This window comes from Miscanthus floridulus, chromosome 2, assembly GCF_019320115.1.
Source record: "Miscanthus floridulus cultivar M001 chromosome 2, ASM1932011v1, whole genome shotgun sequence".
Taxonomy (NCBI): domain Eukaryota; kingdom Viridiplantae; phylum Streptophyta; class Magnoliopsida; order Poales; family Poaceae; genus Miscanthus; species Miscanthus floridulus.
In genome coordinates, this window is record NC_089581.1 from 142,553,439 (window position 1) to 142,562,270 (window position 8,832).

Genomic DNA, 8,832 nt, shown 5'->3' on the forward strand with positions numbered 1-8,832 from the left:
GGCGTCCGGCCATCTGGATGACTCGCCCCACCCGCGTGCGTGCATGGATTCACCGCCTCCACCGCACCTCCCACCTAGACACGTGCTGCGCATCATGGTCGCCTCCATCCGCCTGTTGTGGCCACTGCTAAGGTCCGTGTCGTCGATGAGCTCAGCACTGGCGACCTCCGTGCCACTCTTTGGCATCGAGCTTCGTGCCGACATCGAGCTCCACGTCGACGAGCCTACATTCGCCCAAGTAGCAAGTAGATGTTGCGCTCAAAGTACATGTTGCAAAGTATGTTTCATGCGTTTCATATGTATGTTGCAAGTGTTTCATCTTGATGTGTGTAGGGTTGAGATGGCGGACTAGAGGGGGGTGAGTAGTCCTTTCTAAAATTAATCGCGCTGGCTAATTGAAACAAATACGGAATTAAAACTATCAGACTAGCCAAGACTACACCCCTCTATCTATATTCTCAAGCATCTTAGAAAGATCCTAATTAGGCAACAAAGGTGTCGGGCTAGCTAGAGCTCACCTAAATAATTCTAGGAGCAAGGTCACACAAACATATGCCGCTAATACTTCAAGCAATGGGGGAGCTCCTACACATGCCAGTAAGCAAAAGTACAAAGCCACCTAAGCTCACTAGCAATGCTCAATAACAAGGCTACACAAGCCAAATTAGAGAGCATAAATTACTTAGCTACACAAACTAAGAAATGTGACTAACAAGGTTACTTAAACCAAATTAGTCACGCAAGGGAGCTACTTCTATGCTACACAAGCAAGAAGGTAACTAGCAAGCTACACAAGCTAACTAATTACAAGAGCAACTACACAAGCACAAAGTATGAAAATGTAAATACAAGCTTGTGTGAAGGGAAATGCAAACCGATGGGAAGACAAAAATGATACGATGATTTTTTCTCCCGAGGTTCACGTGTTTGCCAACACGCTAGTTCCCGTTGTGTCGACCGCTCACTTGGTGGTTCAGTGGCTAATTGGCGCCACACCAAGCCCACACGTTGGGCGTCGCAAGAACCCCACGGATCAAGTGAGGGTAGCTCAATGACACACTCAACTAGAGTTGCTCTTCGTGGCTCCCACGGGTGAGCACAATACCCCTCATAACCCCTTCTCCGGAGCACCGCACAATCTTCTTTTCATGCTTCGACGAAGGCCACCACCAAGCCGTCTAGGAGGTGGCAACCTCTAAGATTAACAAGCACCATTGGCTTGCAACTTGAACACCTAGTGCCACTCGATGCAACCTCATAATGCAATCACACTAGAATCGCACTCACACTCAATCGGATGATCACTATCAAGCGTATGTGAGTTAGAGGGCTCCCAAGCACACCAACATAAGCCACCAAAGCTTAAGGGTGCTTAGCTACTGGCCCAAGCTAGTGCTTGGTTTTATAGCCTCCAAGTAAATAGAGCCATTGTACCCCTTCACTAGGCACTAAACATGGCCGCTAGATCGAGGGGAATCGACCGTTGGACCGTTCGAAGGTGGGTCTGATGCCCCATCAGGCACCACGTGTCCTGCTCCTTCAAAGAGAGTCATTGGCTCTCCAACGGCTACCTGCACCCAGCTCAGGCAGCCTTGGTCCAATGCCCATCGGACCGAACCCTGGTCACGGTCTGACGCCCTCGGGAAAACCTACCGAGAGCACCCGAGAGTGCAGCACACCATCGGACCGAGTCCAATGCAGATTGTTCGACCAGAGCCAAGGTCCGATGCCTTCTCTAGCACACCTCCAAGCTTGCCATGCGTCCATGCATTACTGTCCTGGAAGATGAACAATGACCATGTGCGGTCTTACGCCCCTTTTAGCGCCAGTTCCACGTAATCCAGAGGCTACCCCGAGAGCTCTCGGGCCATCGGACTAAGTTTGGCCTGCCACCATCGGACCGGCGCTGGTACGATGCTCTCCCGCATGCCCAAGAGCTAGGGTTAGCCATTGTCGGGAACCAATACCAGGGTACCCAAAGAAGAGCTAGTAACCATCAACATTGATTCATCCGAGCAGTCAAGAGCGCTACTACAGCTCCAACCGACCCCTAGGTGCGTAAACTCCGCCTTGCCTAACCCCTGAGGGTTGGCTCTACCTCGCCCGACACCGAGGCCATGGGCTTCGCCTTGTCCGACCCTTGAGGGTTGGCTCCTCCTCGCCCGACACCGAGGCCATGGGCTCCGCCTCGCCTAACCCCTGAGGGTGGCTCTGCATCACCCGACACCGAGGCCATGGGCTCCGCCTCGCCCGACCCCTGAGGGTTGGCTCCGCTTTGCCCAACACCAAGGCCGCAGGCTCCGCCTCACCCAACCCCTAAGGGCTAGCTCCATCTCGCCTAACACTGAGGCCATAGACTTTGCCTCGCTCAACCCCTAAGGGTGGCTCCGCCTCGCCCGACACCGAGGCCACAGGTTCCGCCTCGCCAACCCCTGAGGGTTGGTTCCGCCTCGCCCGACACTGAGGCCACGGGCTCCGCCTTGCCCGACCCCTGAGGGTTGGCTCCGCCTCGCCCAACACCGAGGCCACGGGCTCTGCCTTGCCCGACCTCTAAGGGGTGTCTCCGCCTCGCCCAACACCGAGGCCACGGGCTCCACCTCGCTCGAACCCTGAGGGTTGGCTCAACCTCGCCTGATCTCTAAGGACCGGCTCTGTCTCGCCCAACCCTTGGGTTTGGGCTCTGCCTCGCCCGACCCTTGGGTTTGCGCTCCGCCTCACCCAACCTCTAGGGAGGAACTCCGCCTCGCTCGACCATAAGGCCGGGGACTCCGTCTCGCTCGATGGAGACCCATACCGCCACCAACCACTCCAAGTCCAAGCATATGGGCCTGAGTCAAAGCTCTGACGCTAGGGAAGAGACTGGCATGCCTCGATGTAGCTCACCACCCATGATGGGCCATACCTAGGGGTTTATGTCAGGAACAGCGTCGGGCGTACCGGTGTTATCCTGCCTAACCCCCGTACGAACAACGTTAGTTCACCATGATGTCTGCTAGGATGGAGTAGAGAGCCATGACCGGCAGACGACGCCTGCACATGGCGCCAGTGATGGACAGGGCCACGATGAGAAGCTATCCCTATTGACGTCTACAGGGTCAGCGGGACCTGCATAGAGAAGAAGAGTCCAGCGATCCTGAAGGACTTCTTCCTCTCATTCTCTTCTCTTCCTCCACTGTAACCCGTGCTTTCCCTTGGCCTATAAAAGGGAAAGTAGGGCATCTCACAAGGATGATCGGACCAAGGATCACAACACTTCACCTCGATTCAGAGGGGAACCCATTGAACCCTAAACTGATCAGAACACACAAGCACACAGCCAGGAGGCGACCGAGCTCTTGGCACCCATTCGCTCCTCTCACCAGAGACTTGGGACATATCCCTCTCTCGACCATTTGTAACCCCTACTATAAACTTTCAGTGCTAGTAACATGAGCATTAGCAATGAACTGGACGTAGGGACATTCTAACCAAACTAGTATAAACCTCGTGTCCTCTTAGCACACCATCCAAGCTAGACGGACAATATTAGAAATTTATAGTTGGCGCGCCAGGGAGGGGCCTTTTGTGCTTCTCGACATCCACACCAAGCCTCGGATGGCTAGTCACAACCTCAGCTGGGTCCCGGGCACGCACGTGCACTTTGGGGACCTGGACTTCATCGTCACGATGGAGGGAGAGTTGGCGATGGCTCCTGCCACCGTCCGACCTCTTCACTTCGCCGGCCTTGACACAATCACCGAGGTGCTTGAGGAGCTATAGCTGCACGCACTAGAGGCCTGCACCCCTAGAAGCGACCAGCTCCTCAACTTCGACTTTGGGAGGCTAGAGCGCCAGCTCAGAGTCTTCCTGGGACCTCGACCATCCCAGGAGGACCTACGCCACCTCACCTTCTCATTCAACAATGTCATGGCGCAGCTTACTAGAGGGGAGCCGCTCTCTCTAGAATACCTCATCCGGATAGCCCCAACAACGCTCCCGTTCGATCTTCGCAACGCCGCAGAGATTGATGGCCACCCTATGGCGCAACGCATGCCTCCATTCCCCGTGAATGATGAGTTCATGGGGATGACCGAATATGTTGCGGAGTCTTTCCATGACCTCCTCATGGGAGAATCAGAGTCACCCTCTGGCTCTGACTCTAGCAGGGGGAGTCATCACCCCTCTCATGAGTGTTTCATGGCAGATGCCCCTAAGGGACACGTCGAAAGCATCCATGAAGAGGAGGCTACCCCAACGAATGACCTCGACGATGAGGTCAAGGGGGAGACTAGGGCCCTACCCTACCTGTGGGTGGAGTAGCTAAGGCCCGACACCTAGAGCTCGAGGAAAAGCATGACTCCAGCTTGAGTAGGAACGCATGGAGCTCGATCAGGAGATCGAGAGCCATAGAGATGGTGGGCGTGCACGCCATGGCCTGCGACATGAACCGAAGGATCATCGCGGACGATGAAGCCCTCCCACACTTCACTCGAGCAAGCTAGAACATCGCTGATGTGGTGGCCTTGCTTCGTGGGCTTCCGGGGCCCACGACGCCTAAGGATCATCGGGCCCACTGTGAGATTCGCACGCTGCTCGAGCGTGCGACGGCGCAATAGGCTAAGAGCTTACTGTCTTGGTGATGCGAGCTCGACACCAGCTAGTGCACGCCCTTAGAGCGACTCGACAAGGATGTGTCAGTCCACCAGGCACCACAAGGTGGCAGGCAGCGCACCGCGGTCCTGGTGCATGAGCGTCTCAGCCGCAACCGTGATGCACGTGACACCCTTGACACCCATAGACGTACCCATGATGATCTGAGAAAGGGAGCTAGCCATGGCTATCACCCTCATCATGGTGGGTGCTATAATAGTGGCGAGGACCGAAGCCTAAGCCCCAGCCTACCAGGGCCTCAGGCCTTCGGCCGACACATCCTCAACGCCGCCTTCCCACCAAGGTACTGACCACCAACCAACATCCTGAAATACTCTAGGGAAATGAACCCCGAACTATGGCTCGAGGATTATTGGCTTGCCTGCCAAGCCAGTGGCACGGATAATGACGATTTCATTATCCGCAACCTTCCATTGTTCCTAGCCGATTCGGCACGAACATGGTTGCAACACCTTCCGCCCAACAGAATCCAAAGTTAGGCGAACCTAAAAGAGATCTTCGTGGGGAACTTCTAGGGCATGTACAAGCACCCTGGGAACCCATGGGATGTCAAGAACTGCCAGTAGAAGGCCGGAGAAACCCTTCGTGGGTACATCTGACGCTTCTCCCGGTAGTGCAATGAGCTGCCTAACGTTGTCGACACCGACGTTATAGGAGCTTTCCTGTCTGGGACGACCTGTGAATCCATGGTTCACAAGCTAGGATGTAAGGGCCCATGAACCACCAAGGAGCTCCTCTAAATCGCCACCAGCCATACCTCGGGCGAGGAGGCAATTGGAGGGATCTTCGATAGCCTAAAAGGCAAGGCGAGGTGGGGCGAGGACGCCGACAAAGGTGCCTCCAACCATCTCATCAAGAAGAAGAACAAGCAGTGGCATGAGGGCTCGCTCGTGGCCGCTGCCAACCACAAAGGGGGCCGAAAGCCCACAGAGGGTACTCTGGACCACTTTGAGAAGCTGCTCAAAGGGTCATGCCCAAACCATTCCTTCCTCGTCAAGCATCTATACAAGGACTATGGCCTCATAAAGTGGTTCTTGACCGAAGGCTTCAACAGGGGGGTTCATGGGAAGGACCCCAAGCTGACCACGGACGATGCCGAGGGGACAGATGGTGGCTTTCTGTCGCCGGATGGCTACCTCATGATCTTCGGAGGGTCGGCGGACTACAACTCCAAGCGTCGCTAGAAGCCCGCGCACCGCAAGGTCTATACGGCCGAGCCGGTCGCGTCTACCCTCCTCCGATGGTCAGAGTCAAGAGCGTCTACCCTCCTCCGATGGTCAGAGTCAAGAGCCGGTCGCGCACCATCAACATTGATTTGCCTGAGCAGTCAAGAGCGTGACTACAGCTCCAACCGACCCCTAGGTGCGCAAACTCTGCCTCGCCCAATCCCTGAGGGTTGGCTCCACCTCTCCCGACACCGAGGCCACGGGCTCTATCTCGCCCAACCCCTGAGGGTTGGCTCTGCCTCACCCAACACCAAGGCCGCAGGCTCCACCTCGCCCGACCCCTAAGGGTGGCTTTGCCTCGCCTGACACTGAGGTCGTGGGCTCTGCCTCGCCCGACACCTAAGGGTTGGCTCCGCATCGCCCAACATTGAGGCCATGAGCTTCGCCTCGCCTAACCCCTGAGGGTGTCTCCACCTCACCTAACCCCTGAGGGTTGGCTCTGCCTCGCCCGACACCGAGGTCACGAGCTCTGCCTCGCCCAACCCCTAAGGGTGGCTCTACCTCGCCCAACACCAAGGCCATGGGCTCTGCCTTGCCCGACCCCTAAGGGTGGCTCTGCCTCCCCCAACACCGAGGCCACGGGCTCTGCCTCGCTCGACCCCTGAGGGTTGGTTTTGCCTCGCCCGACACTGAGGCCGTGGGATCCGCCTCGCTCGACCCCTGAGGGTTGGCTCTACCTCATCCGACATCAAGGCCATGGGCTCCGCCTCACCTGACCTCTAAGGGGTGGCTCCGCCTTCCTAACACCGAGGCCGCGGGCTTTGTCTCACCCGACATCGAGGCTGTAGGCTCCGCCTCACCCGATCTCTAAGGGTTGGCTCTGTCTCGCCCAACCCTTAGGTTTAGGCTTCGCCTCACCCAAGCCTTGGGTTTGCACTCTGCCTCACCCGGCCTCTGGGAAGGAACTCTGCCTCGCCTGACTCCGAGGCCAGGGACTCTATCTTGACCGACGGAGACCCATACCACCACCAACCACTTCAGGTCCAAGCGCATGGGCCTAGGTCAAAGCTCTAATGCCAGGGAAGAGACTGGCATACCTCGATGTAGCCCGCAACCCACGATGAGCCATACCTAGGGGTTCATGTCAGGAATAGCGTCAGGCGTATCGGTGCTGTTTTGCCTAACCCCCGTATGAACACGGATGGGCGCATTAGTTCACCACGACATTCGTTAGGACGGAGTGGAGCGCCGTGATCGGCAGACGACGCCTGCACATCACACTAGTGACGGACAGGGTCACGGCGAGAAGCTATCCCTATTGATGTCTATAGGGTCGGCGGGACCCGCATAGAGGAGAAGAAGAGCTCGGTGACCCTAAAGAACTTCTTCCCCTCGTTCTCTTCTCTTCCTCCACTGTAACCCGTGCTTTACCTTGGCCTATAAAAGGGAAAGCAGGGCATCTCACAAGGATGATCGGACCAAGGATCGCAACACTTCACCTCGATTCAGAGGGGAACCCGTCGAACCTCGAACTGATCAGAACACACAAGCACATAGCTGGGAGGCGACCGAGCTCTTGGCACCTGTTCGCTCCTCTCACCAGAGACTTGGGACATATCCCTCTCTTGACCGTTTGTAACCCCAACTATGAACTTTCAGTGCTAGTAACACGAGCAGCAGCAATGAACTGGACGTAGGGACATTCTGCCCGAACCAGTATAAATGGCAACTCGAAACACCAACAGCCATCGGACCATCACCTAATCCAGTTCGACGCCCCTTTTAGCGCTAGTTCGACGCAATCCACGTGCGGTCTGACGCCCCTTTTAGCGCTAGTTCGACGCAATCTAGAGGCTACCTCGAGAGCTCTCGGGCCATCGGACTGAGTCCGGCCTACCACCGTCGGATCGGCGCCGGTCCGACGCTCTCCCGTATGCCCGAGAGCTAGGGTTAGCCATCGGACCATCACCCAATGGTCCGACGCCCCCTCTCTGCTAGGGTTCGATGCCTCCTGAAACACTCCCTTTGCTTCTTTCTTCTCCTCCTTTGCAAAAGTGCCAACACCAACAAGTGTACACCACCATGTGCAAGTGTGTTAGCATTTTCATAATTATTTTCAAAGGATTAGCACTCAATTCACCACGCCACTCGATCCTAGCAACGATGCAAAGTTAGATCACTCAAGTGAAACTAGATGACCGATATGCAAGAAAGTTTGCCCCTCTCGATAGTATGACCATCTATCCTAAACCCGGTCATAAACTTCTTTACACACCTATGACCAGTGAAATGAAATACCCTCTAGGTTATACATTTGCATTGTGCATTCTATTCCATCTCCTTCAATGTTGATGCAACACATGCACCAACCATATCACAAATGATATGATCCACTTCATATCATCACGTGACCTTGTTGGTTCATTGATCTTGACCTTACTTACTTTTCACCGTTGCCTTCGTCCATCGGCGCCAAGTCTTGCTCAAGCTTCACCGCCACGTGGTCCATTGCTTCAAAGCCTCCAACTTGCACTTCACGTTTGCAACTGGTCCATCAAGCCAAGTCTTGTCTTGATCTTCTCCACCTTAGTCACATGACTCAATGTCATGTCTCATATGCGATTGGCTCCTTCATCACATGTGTGAGCCTTGCAATAAATCCAAGCCAATTCACCTCCATGGCGTAGGTTGCTCACATATGATGTACTTGTGGACTAATCACCTTTGTATCTCACTCAAACGCATATTAGTCCACCTAAGGTTGTCACTCAATTACCAAAACTAAACAAGGATCTTTCAATGTGGCAATAGTATATCTTGTGTATGTTGCAATGGCTATACGTGTATGTTACAAGTGTATGTTCTAAATGTTTCAGCTGTTTTAGACGTATGTTCCAAGTGTTTCATCTTAATGTTGCAAAAGTAGATTTGAATGTTACATATGTTGAAATGACAATACAGACATGTTTCAAGCGTATGCATATGTTATAATGACTACAAATATGTTTCAAGAGTA